General features: G+C 39.0%; 1 long non-coding RNA gene across 1 annotated transcript in view; it reads right to left on the bottom strand.

Annotated features, from left to right (window-relative positions):
* Positions 1-11,644, bottom strand: part of LOC129644816 (uncharacterized) — a 28,614-nt gene extending 16,970 nt beyond the window's left edge. Inside the window, exons 1-2 of the long non-coding RNA XR_008710998.1 lie at positions 11,577-11,644; positions 10,117-10,280 (exon numbers count right to left, since the gene is read on the bottom strand). This is a non-coding gene — a long non-coding RNA (uncharacterized LOC129644816). The remainder of the gene's footprint in view (positions 1-10,116; positions 10,281-11,576) is intronic.
* Between the last annotated feature and the right edge of the window lie 1,128 nt (positions 11,645-12,772).

The raw sequence follows: 12,772 nt of genomic DNA, 5'->3' as shown, positions 1-12,772 counted from the left end.
TCATCAAGAGGCTTTTGAGTTCCTCTTCACTTTCTGCCATAAGGGTGGTGTCATCTGCATATCTGAGGTTATTGATATTTCTCCTGGCAATCTTGATTCCAGCTTGTGCTTATTCCAGTCCAGAGTTTCTCATAATATACTCTGCATATAAGTTAAATAAGCAGGGTGACAATATACAGCCTTGATGTACTCCTTTTCCTATCTGGAACCAGTCTGTTGTTCCATGTCCAGTTCTAACTGTTGCTTCCTGGCCTGCATACAGATTTCTCAAGAGGCAGGTCAGTTGGTCTGGTATTCCCATCTCTTTCAGAATTTTCCACAGTTTATTGTGATCCACACAGTCAAAGGCTTTGGCATAGTCAATACAGCAGAAATAGATGTTTTTCTGGAACTCTCTTGCTTTTTCCATGATCCAGCGGATGTTGGCAATTTGATCTCTGGTTCCTCTGCCTTTTCTAAAACCAGCTTGAACATTAGGAAGTTCACTGTTCACATATTGCTGAAGTCTGGCTTGGAGAATTTTGAGCATTACTTTACTAGCATGTGAGATGAGTGCAATTGTGTGGTAGTTTGGGCATTCTTTGACATTGCCTTTCTTTGGGATTGGAATGAAAATGGACCTTTTCCAGTCCTGTGGCCACTGCTGAGTTTTCCAAATTTGCTGGCATATTGAGTGTAGCACTTTCACAGCATCATCTTTCAGGATTTGAAAGAGCTCAACTGGAATTCCATCATCTCCACTAGCTTTGTTCATAGTGATGCTTCCTAAGGCCCACTTGACTTCCCATTCCAGGATGTCTGGCTCTAGGTCAGTGATCACACCATTGTGATTATTTGGGTTGTGAAGATCTTTTTTGTACAGTTCTGTATATTCTTGCCACCTCTTCTTAATATCTTCTGCTTCTGTTAGGTCCATACCATTTCTGTCCTTTATCAAGCCCATCTTTGCATGAAATGTTCCCTTGGTATCTCTAATTTTCTTGAAGAGATCTCTAGTCTTTCCCATTCTGTTGTTTTCCTCTATTTCTTTGCACTGATCGCTAAAGAAGGCTTTCTTATCTCTTCCTGCTATTCTTTGGAACTCTGCATTCAGATGCTTATATCTTTCCTTTTATCCTTTGCTTTTCACTTCTCTTCTATTCACAGCTATTTGTAAGGCCTCCCCAGACTGCCATTTTGCTTTTTTGCATTTCTTTTCCATGGGGATGGTCTTGATCCCTGTCTCCTGTACAATGTCACGAACCTCATTCCATGGTTTATCAGGCACTCTATCTATCAGATCTAGGCCCTTAAATCTATTTTTCACTTCCACTGTATAATCATAAGGGATTTGATTTAGGTCATACCTGAATGGGCTAGTGGTTTTCCCTACTTTCTTCAATTTAAGTCTGAATTTGGCAATAAGGAGTTAATGATCTGAGCCACAGTCAGCTCCCGGTCTTGTTTTTGCTGACTGTATAGAGGTTCTCCATCTTTGGCTGCAGAGAATATAATCAATCTGATTTCGGTGTTGACCATCTTGTAGAGTCTTCTCTTGTGTTGTCGGAAGAGGGTGTTTGCTATGACCAGTGCATTTTCTTGGCAAAACTCTATTAGTCTTTGCCCTGCTTCATTCCGTATTCCAAGGCCAAATTTGCCTGTTACTCCAGGTGTTTCTTGACTTCCTACTTTTGCATTCCAGTCCCCTATAGTGAAAAGGACATCTTTTTGGGGTGTTAGTTCTAAAAGGTCTTGTAGGTCTTCTGTTACTGTGTATGAAATTTCCAAACTTACCAATTCTGCATAACTTATTCAATTTCTTCACCCCAAATTGCCACAATCCTTGTTTATTACCATATAGCTTCTGAGGGTCAGAAGTCAAGGTACCACTTGGGTGGGTCCTCTGCTCAGGATCTCCTCAAGCTGAAGTCAGTTTTTGGCTATGCTGTATTCTCATCTAGAGGCTCAACTATCGAAAGAGTCACATCTTAATTCCCTCAATATCTTAGCAGAATTCACTTCTTGTACTGCTGAATTCATGGCAGTTTCATTCTTCAAATCTATCAACACACATGCACACACACATACAACTGGGAGTGGTGGGAGGAGAAACACTTCCAATCACATACCTCTAGACCATCTTTTAAAAGGCTTTCCTCATTAGATCAGGCTTACACAGCATAATTTCCTTTTTGAATAACTCAGCTGATTAAGGGTCTTAGTTACATACAGACACACAAAAATTCCTATACTCTTGCCATATAATGTATCATAATTGCAAGAGTGATATTCTTTAAGCTTTGCCATATTCTATTGGTTAGAGCAAGTTGTACATCTGTCCTAAACTCAAGAGGAACGAATGTGGATCACACAAAGGTGTGAATGTCAAGAGACAGAAATAATGGTTACCGTATTAGAATCTTACCTTTCATTGTAGATAAGCCCTAAAACTAAAAAATCAAGAAATAGCAGTATAAGTGTGTGTGAGTGAGTGTGTTTTAATATCGAGACAGAATCTAAAGAATCAGCTAAAATATATATAAATGGTTACATTGTAGGAGATGCATTCAATGGGTTCAATCCCTGGGTCTGGAAAATCCCCTGGAGTAAGAAATGGCAACACACACCAGTATTCTTGACTGAAAAACTCCAGAGACAGAGGAGCCTGGTGTATGTACTACAGTCCATGGGGTTGCAAAGGGTAGGACACAACTGAGCAACTGAGCATAGCAGCACAGCGTGGCATACCACTATAGAGTAGTGGGTAATTTATTTTGTAGTTAACTCTTTAAACTAAGTGGAGGCATATATTATTTATTTTAATTGGATATTATTTTTAACAGATAATCTGTTTTTCAGTCGCTCAGTCATGTATGACTCTTTGTGACCCCATGGACTGCAGCATGCCAGGCTTCCCTGTCCTTCACTCCCTCCCAGACCTTCTTTAAACTTATGTGCATCAAGTCGGTGAAGCCATCTTGTCCTCTTTTGTCCTCTTCTCCTCCTGTGGTCAATCTTTCCCAGCTTCAGGGTCTTTTCTATTGAGTCAGGTCTTCGCATCAGGTGGCCAAAGTATTGGAGCTTCAGCTTCACCATCACTCCTTCCAGTGAATATTCAGAATTGATTTCCTTTAGGATTCACTGGTTTGATCTTCTCACACTCTTAGGAGTTATCTTCAGATAATTATGGGGTCACAAAAAGTTGGACACAACTGAAGCGACTTAGCATGTATGCATGTACATACAGAAGGTGTTTAAACTTCTCTCCAAAAATAAAAAGAAATGGAGGCATAAAATTTGGGCTTGAAAGCCATTCCTGAGAAAAGATCTGGGAGTTTTTGTTGACTATAAACTCAAAGTAAGTCAATAATGAGATATTGTTGTTATGAAAAAACAAATATGGTCTCAGGCTTGCATTCATAGAAATATGATGAATAAATGGGGGGGATCCCTATAGTATTCTTCATTGAAAATTTCATGTTTGAAGTTGTGTTCATTTCTAGGCCCCTAATTTAGTACTGTTTTACTATTATTAGAGCACTGATGGTTGATTTTTATTATAGAATCAGTATATCGTCTCTGTGGAAAAGTTTAGAAAAGAAAAAATTTGACAATATAAATACTTGAAAATACATATCATAAACATTTTGGTGCTCATCTTTTAAGGTTTTTTCTCTACACGTACACATTGGTGCTGGAGAAGACTCTTGAAAGTCCCTTGGACAGCAAGATCAAGCCAGCCAATCTTAAGGGAGATCAACCCTGAATATTCACTGGAAGGTCTGATGCTGAAGCTGAAACTCCAGTATTTCGGTCATCTGATGTGAACAGATAACTCATTGGAAAAGTCCCATATGCTGGGGAAGATTAAGGGCAGAAGAAGAGGCTATCAGAGGATGAGATGGTTGGACAGCATCACTGATAAAATGAATGTGAACTTGGGCAAACTCAGGGAAATGGTGAGAGACAGAGAGGCCTGGTGTGCTGCAGTCCATGCGGCTGCAAAGAGTCAGACTGGACCGAACGACTGAACAACAGCACACATTGTATGTCATACTATACTATGCATGTCACACTATATATGTACTTTGGATTTTGCTTAATTTATACTATATTATAGAAAACTTTCTTTTCAGACATAATGAAAGGCAGTGTAGTTATTGCATTGAGATACACAAATATGTTAGTGGAATAAAAGACAGAGTTCAGAAATAACCCTACTTATATGATGTCACCAAATTTTCAGCAGAGATAAAAAGTCAATTTACTGTACAATAGACATTTCTTCAATAACAGTTTATAAATGGCCAATAAATACATGAAGTGGCAGTCAACTTTAATAGGCCTCAGGGCAATGCAAGTTACAAAGGGATATTATTTCATATCCGTCAGGATCAGATCAGATCAGTCGCTCAGTCGTGTCCGACTCTTTGCAACCCCATGAATTGCAGCACGTCAGGCCTCCCTGTCTATCACCAACTCCCGGAGTTCACTCAGACTCACGTCCATCGAGTCAGTGATGCCATCCAGCCATCTCATCCTCTGTCATCCCCTTCTCCTCCTGCTCCCAATCCCTCCCAGCATCAAAGTCTTTTCCAATGAATCAACTCTTCGCATGAGGTGGCCAAAGTACTGGAGTTTCAGCTTTAGCATCATTCCTTCCAAAGAAATCCCAGGGCTGATCTCCTTCAGAATGGACTGGTTGGATCTCCTTGCAGTCCAAGGGACTCTCCAGAGTCTTCTCCAACACCACAGTTCAAAAGCATCAATTCTTTGGTGCTCAGCCTTCTTCACAGTCCAACTCTCACATCCATACATGACCACAGGAAAAACCATAGCCTTGAGAACTATAATCAAAATATAGATAATAGCAAGTGTTGTTGAGGATGTGAAAAAATGGAACCCTCATACACTGTAAGACATTATGTTCTTGGGCTCCAAAATCACTGCAGATGGTGACTGCAGCCATTAAATAAAAGAATGCTTTCTCCTCAGAAGAAAATCTTTGATCAACCTAGAAAGCATATTAAAAAGCAGAGACATTACTTTGCCAACAAACGTCCATCTAGTCAAAGCTATGGTTTTTCCAGTAGTCATGTACGGATGTGAGAGTTGGACTATAAAGAAAGCTGAGTGCCAAAGAACTGATGCTTTTGAACTTTAGTGTTGGAGAAGACTCTTGAGAGTCCCTTGGACTGCCAGATCAAGCCAGTCAATCCTAAAGGAAATCAGTCCTGAATATTCATTGGAAGGACTGATACTGAAGCTGAAACTCCATTACTTTGGCCACCTGATGCAAAGAGCTGACTCATTTGGAAAGACCCTGATGCTGGGAAAGATTGAAGGTGGGAGGAGAAGGGGATGACAGAGGATGAGATAGTTGGATGGCATCACCGGCCTGATGGACATGAGTTTGAGAAAGCTCTGGGATTTGGTGATGGGTAGGAAAGCCTGGCGTCCTGTGGTCCATTATCTGACTCTTGTCACAAAGAGTCTGATATGACTGAGTGATTAAACTGAACTGAAACATCATTAATCATTAGAGAAATTTAAGTTAAAGTCATTATATGATACTACAATACACCAAGTAAATTTTTTAAATGTAAAAGACTGGCTGTACCAAGTAGTAGCAAAAAATGAAGAGAAGTCTCATGCACTGCTTATCAGAAGAAAAATTTTAGAGCCACTTTGGAAAAATATTTATCAGTTTCATATGAAGTAGAAAATACAATCCTTCTTTTATTTATCATCTAATGATGCATAATAAAGAAATTATTATGCCTTATTATATTTGTCCTTGGTTTCAGGGACAGATTCTCTAAATATTGGATTTCCCTGGTAATAGTAGTGTCTTTGTTATACGTGATGGGCTCTGATCATACCTTCTGAGGTTATGCTAATAAAGTGACTCACTGTGGGCTCCTAGATGATTTCAGGAAGGAGGCTAACTTTGCCAGAAAGACCAACCTTGTGATTTGAGGATTGAGGTTTTTAGAGCCATGTGATATCAACCCAAACCCTCAGCCTCCAGGAAGTGGAGAGAAGATGAAGATTGAGCTTAATCATGTAAACAGTGATTCAACAATCATTCTCACATAATGAAACTCCAGCACCAACTTTGAGTACCTGAAACTCAGGTAAGTTTCTCTGATTCGTGAAATATATCCATATACTGGAAAGCTGACACATCTCAAGGACATGAAAGCATTGAGACTCTACACCTCTCCCTGCGGGTCTCTTCTTTTGGCTAATTTTGACTTGTATCCTTCTGCTGTCATAACACTGTAATTGCATTTATAGCATTTTCCTGATTTCGATGAGGTGTTCTAAAGAATTACTCTCTAGAACAGTGGGAACACTGAGTTTGTGGGCAATTGTTCAAAACTGTGTGTAGCATGGGAACCCTCAATTTACTGCTGGCTGAGGGCAGTCTTGTGAAGACTGTACCTTAACCTGTGAAGCTTACTACCTGACTCTGGGTAGTAAGCATCAAAACTGCACTGTGCTCAAGATAATTGAAAACATAGCCACATAAAATTTTACGTGAATGTTCGTAAGCAGTTGTACATAAAATAGCCCCAAGTTGGAAAAAAAAAAAAACAAATATCCATCTGCAATGAAAAAAAAAAAAAAAAACTGCAAAGAATAAGGAATACGTCCATTCAATGTAATATGACCGCTTACCAAAAAGAACAAAAAATTAATAGTTGCTACATGGAACAAATTAGCAAATCTCAAAGGCATTATACTAAATAAAACAAGCCAGACACAAAAGAGTAACATTGTATGATTCCATTTGCATGAATTCTATTCACAGAAAAATAGATCATTTGTCTCCCGGAGCTAGAAATGGTTTTATATTTGTTTATAAAAAGGACTGAGGGGATTTTCTGGAGTGATGGAAATATTTTATATCATGACTGCTAATTTAAAATGTATATTTGTCTTGTTAAAGGATGCTCTTTTCCCCTGTTTTACTAAGATTATAAAACCAGAAAAATGCATATTGAATTTTATCCAGTGCTTTATGGCAGTTATTGTAAAATCCTTTGATTTTCTTCTTTTGGTGAAAATTACTTTGTTATATTATTTTAGTTGATTGTTTACTTATCCTTGTCTACATTTCCAAATAAATTCTATTTACTATTATTCTATCAATATTCTGTAAGATTAAGTTTGGAAATATGTTTTTTAGTTCCTACACACTTTTATTCTGTAATTTATTTTACTATAATTTCTTAAAGATTCAGGATGCAGGACAATTCCATAGTCATGAAAATGTCAGATCTTTATTTCGTTCTCAGTGTTCTAGAAACACAGGTAATATTGGATGGTTGAGGATTTGAAAGAATTTGCCTATGAAAGTTTTGCAACTCAAACTCAGTTGGTAAGATGAGAGGTTTAGAAATTGTGCTCTTCTTGGGAACCAACATATCACTGCTGATTCTGAGAGATCAGAATCCAATTTGTTGAATTCATTGAGTATTCTCCTTCTCTGGACAAGTTGAAAGAGGCTGAATGATAGAGCTTTTATATAATCTCCTTTTTTGATTTATCCAGCTCGTTGTTATTCAGATACCTTCCTCATTAACAATTATTTTAGTCATATGGTTTCAAAGGACCTTTTCTCTCAGAGACATGGACATAACAGGACCTGGGTCATCACCACAGGGGTGGTCCACAAACATGATTCCTGAGGAGAAACCAAAGATTTCAGGGTAGCAAATGCTCCACCAGCGAGGAAGATACAAACTCTAAACCATGGGATTGAGCCTAGATGGCCAAGGAAAGAGCTTACCTGTTTGCCAGCTAAAGATGAGTTGAAGCAGATGGGACATCGGAGAATCAGAACATAGGAGAATACAGCACAGGTCCAGTAGAAAAAAAAGAAAACGCAGAGATCAACTAAGTTCCGCTCAAGCCATAGCTTACAAATACGAAGTGCTAGTCACTGAGTTTATTGTATATTTGCCTCATGATAGGTCAAATTCTGGGCCTTAGTATAGAGGCTGCACATAATATCAATGAAAAATTGTACTTACAAAATGAAAATTCTGCAGAACATTCAAGGGTAGTGATTGGTGATTATGAATGCACTTAGAATCCAAAGACTGGATGCAGAGAATCCAAAGAATGAGTTGGGTTTTCTGATTTTTTGTTTACTTTTTCTTTGCATTGATTTTCTGTCTATTCAGTATCCTCTTGAATGGAAAACCAAAAGCTCTTTCTTACTTGGGTTCCCTCCCTCCTTCCCACTCTACCTACTTTCTGGTCAGTTTCCACACTTTGTCTTGGTTCAGCCTCTAATATTCCATGCTGTGGAATCTCTTAAACATATTTGCATGAGTCTTGAGACCATCAGACCCTCAGTCTATTTTAGAAGGGCACCATTCTTCAATGTTGAGCACATATAAGATAAAGCTCAATGTTTCTAAAATTGATTGCCTTCATTAAAAGATAAATTGACATATAAAAAATTTTTAAGACTTTATTTGAGCATTTATCCATTGAAATTGTTGTTATTTTTGAGTCACTAAGTCATGTATGACTCTTTTGTGACCCTGTGGACTGTATGTAGCTCACCAGGTTTCTTTGTCCACGGGATTTTTTCAGGCAAGAACACTGCAGTGGGTTGCCATTTCATCCTCCAGGGGATCTTCCTGGACAGGGGTCAAATCCATGTCTCCTGAATCTCCTGCATTGGCAGGCAGATTCTTTACCACTGATCTACCAGGAGATTGGTTTTTGATCCATTGCTTAGGTAATCAGTCAGTCATGTCCAACTCTTTTGCAACCCCATCGACTGTAGCCCATCAGGCTTCTCTGTCCATAGGATTTCCCAAGCAAGAATTCTAGAGTGAGTTGTCATATCCTTCTCCAGAGGATCTTCCCAACCTAGGGATCAAACTCACATCTCCTGCATTGGTAGATGGATTCTTTACCACTGGGCCATCTGGAAAGCCTTCCATTGAAAATGAGAAGAACAAAACGTAAAGTGGTGAGAAGCCAGGGAAAAGACAGAAAAAGTCCAAAGCAAAAAAAGGAAATTATTTGGTTATAGTTTAAAGCCTAGTTGGTTGTTTGTGATTGGTTTTCCTTAGTGGTTTTGATTTTGTAAACTTAAAATGTCTACAGTCTTGAATTTCAGTTTGCTTACATAGACCGTCTTGGTATTAGAGTCCCTTTAGTCTAATGGCCTCCTTGTTTCAACGGTTTAACACCTCTCGTAGCATAATCTTATTATCTTTTTATCAAAAAGACCTCTGCTTCACTAATGATCAGATCAGATCAGATCAGTTGTGTCCGACTCTTTGCGACCCCATGAATCGCAGCACGCCAGGCCTCCCTGTCCATCACCAGCTCCCAGAGTTCACTCAGACTCACGTCCATCGAGTCAGTGATGCCATCCAGCCATCTCATCCTCTGTCGTCCCCTTCTCCTCCTGCCCCCAATCCCTCCCAGCATCAGAGTCTTTTCCACTGAGTCAACTCTTCGCATGAGGTGGCCAAAGTACTGGAGTTTCAGCTTTAGCGTCATTCCTTCCAAAGAAATCCCAGGGCTGATCTCCTTCAGAATGGACTGGTTGGATCTCCTTGCAGTCCAAGGGACTCTCAAGGGTCTTCCTATGCAATATTGCTCTTTACAGCATCGGACCTTGCTTCTATCACCAGTCACATCCACAGCTGGGTATTCTTTTTGCTTTGGCTCCATCCCTTCATTCTTTCTGGAGTTATTTCTCCACTGATCTCCAGTAGCATATTGGGCACCTACTGATCTGGGGAGTTTCTCTTTCAGTATCCTATCATTTTGCCTTTTCATACTGTTCATGGGGTTCTCAAGGCAAGAATACTGAAGTGGTTTGCCATTCCCTTCTCCAGTGGACCACATTCTGTCAGTTCTCTCCACCATGACCCACCCATCTTGGGTTGCGCCATGGACATGGCTTAGTTTCATTGAGTTAGACAAGGCTGTGATCCTAGTGTGATTAGATTGACTAGTTTTCTGTGAGTATGGTTTAGTGTGTTTGCCCTCTGATGCCCTCTTGCAACACCTACCATCTTACTTGGGTTTCTTTTACCTTGGGCGTGGGGTATCTCTTCACGGCTGCTCCAGCAAAGAGCAGCTGCTGCTCCTTACCTTGGACTAGGGGTATCTCTTCACCGCTGCCCTTCCTGACCTTCAAAGTGGGATAGCTCCTCTAGGCCCTCCTGCGCCTGCGCAGCCACGGCTCCTTGGACGTGGGGTTGGTCCTCCTGGCCACCACCCCTGGCCTCGGGCGTGGGGTTGCTCCTCCCGGCCATCTGAAGATGAACAAATATGGAGGCTGCATTTTTCTGCAGTAATAATCATTTTAATTCCTCACCCTACTTTAAACTCTTCCAACCTTCTTTTCGTGAAGGCTTGCTACATTCCATTCTTTCAGACATAGTGACTAATATGCAAATTCATTAAATTGAAAGACAAAGCAGAGGAGATTTTTTTAAAAAACGAAGACACTGGCGCATGCACACATATCTGGGTAGAATTCACCTTAAAGTTACTATGCCACCAACAACTTTAAGTGCAATTTAAAAAGTACAATCATGAATGGATAAGAAAGCTGTGGTACATATACACAATGGAGTATTATTCAGCCATTAAAAAGAATACATTTGAATCAGTTCTAATGAGGTGGATGAAACTGGAGCCTATTATACAGAGTGAAGTAAGCCAGAAAGAAAAACACCAATACAGTATACTAACGCATATATATGGAATTTAGAAAGATGGTAACAATAACCCTGTGTACGAGACAGCAAAAGAGACACTGATGTATAGAACAGTCTTATGGACTCTGTGGGAGAGGGAGAGGGTGGGAAGATTTGGGAGAATGGCATTGAAACATGTAAATATCATGTATGAAATGAATTGCCAGTCCAGGTTCGATGCACGATACTGGATGCTTGGGGCTGGTGCACTGGGACGACCCAGAGGGATGGAATGGGGAGGGAGGAGGGAGGAGGGTTCAGGATGGGGAACACATGTATACCTGTGGCGGATTCATTTTGATATTTGGCAAATCTAATACAGTTATGTAAAGTTTAAAAATAAAATAAAATTAAAAAAAAAAAAAAAAAAAAAAAAAAAAAAATAAAAAGTACAATCACTATCTTCACTCATCCCCATGACAATTGCTAAAAATAAGCATAAAACAAAAGAGCAAGCATACTAGCCATAACAATGGCATGTTTTCTCAGCTTTTATTATATAATTGGGAAATCTACAGATAAATCCTTTGCAGATTTTAGATTAGCATTAATGAATAGCATTGCTGTTCTGAGTATATATTAACTGTAAAACCATTTTTATCTTCTTAACCCTCCCCAGCACCTTCCCCAACTAAATTGCTGATTTTGTTTAGAGTTTAATAAATATTATTTTGTTATTTGCTCTGTGAAAGCCTTCCCTTAAACAGGCAAGAAATAAATCAGAAACTAAATATTTTGTTCATAGAAATAGTTTGAAAGCAATAGTACATACTACTAAGAAACTCTCTTTATTAGGATCATTACTTTGGTAGTGAGAAAAACATAAAACAAACTATTGCTGTTATTTACCTTTGAGTCCCAAGCATTATATGCTTCTTATGCAGAAACACTTCCTCATCCAGCCAATCATCGATTAAAAATATAAAATCCACTAGAAATAAGTAAACTTTAAGGTTGAAAATTGGTCAAGCAGTTTGATGATCTCTCACTTATAAATTCTTTTTCTGAGTGCCTCAGGCTTAATACTGTGTGTTAACATGAAGGTAGAGAAAAATCAAATTCAAATTCATTTTATGGCAGGACTACTAGTACAATAAAATTTAATGGATACCTTTTAAAGGTTTTGGTATGAGTCATTCTTGAAAAAATATTTCAATTTATTTTTCAGGCTTCTTTCTAAAAGACAGAGGGAAAACCCACTCTGTCCTCAAAAATCAAAGAAAATAGTTTAATAGGCAGAGTACTTGTTATTTGACCAAAAACCCCTCAAATTTCTACCAGAGCCAAGATAGAAAAGATCAATTCAACCTTTTAAAGAAGCAATGACTCAGAAAACCATCACATCAGTACAGGGCCTGCTGTTTAAACTGCCTAGATTTTACAAGGGGCTATTAGGTATACTTAAAGTTGATTGGCTCATAAATTGGAAAAGAAAAAATCCCTTTGGTTTCTCAACAAAGGGAGATATTTTGTGAGTTCTAGAAGGCTTTCTCCTGGACAGGGGAATGAGGAAATTGTACTTCAGTTCTATTTCTTCATCTCCTATTTTACCACTATGTTTGGTTCTTTCTTTTCTTCTTCATCTAGGAAAAGATAATTGGATTTATTACTACAGTCCTAATTTTTAAGAGATATATAAAGCACTGTTTAATAGATCTTTTATATATATAGGAAGTTCCATTTTGCTGAGGAGGATAGGAAATATTTCTACTCTTAAGTAGAAGAAATACTCTACTTAAGTTTAGTGTTCTTGCTGTTATTGTTCAGTTGCTAAGTCCTTTCGACTCTTTGCAACCCCATGGACTAGGGCACACCAAGCTTCCCTGTCTTTCACTATCTCCTGTCTCCTGGAGTTTGCTCAAATTCATGTCCATTGAGTCAGTGATGCAACACCCTCTAGAATAAACGCAGGAATGAAAGACAGATATCAGGCATTAACTCTGAGTGAGGTATTTGTTGTTTTTCAGTCACTCAGTCGTGTCTGACTCTTTGCGACCACATGGACAGGAGTATGCCAGGCTTCCCTGTCCTTCACTGTCTCCCAG

This window comes from Bubalus kerabau, chromosome 2 (genome assembly GCF_029407905.1).
Source record: "Bubalus kerabau isolate K-KA32 ecotype Philippines breed swamp buffalo chromosome 2, PCC_UOA_SB_1v2, whole genome shotgun sequence".
NCBI classification, from domain to species: Eukaryota; Metazoa; Chordata; class Mammalia; order Artiodactyla; family Bovidae; genus Bubalus; species Bubalus kerabau.
This window is presented reverse-complemented; position numbering and strand designations above follow the sequence as displayed.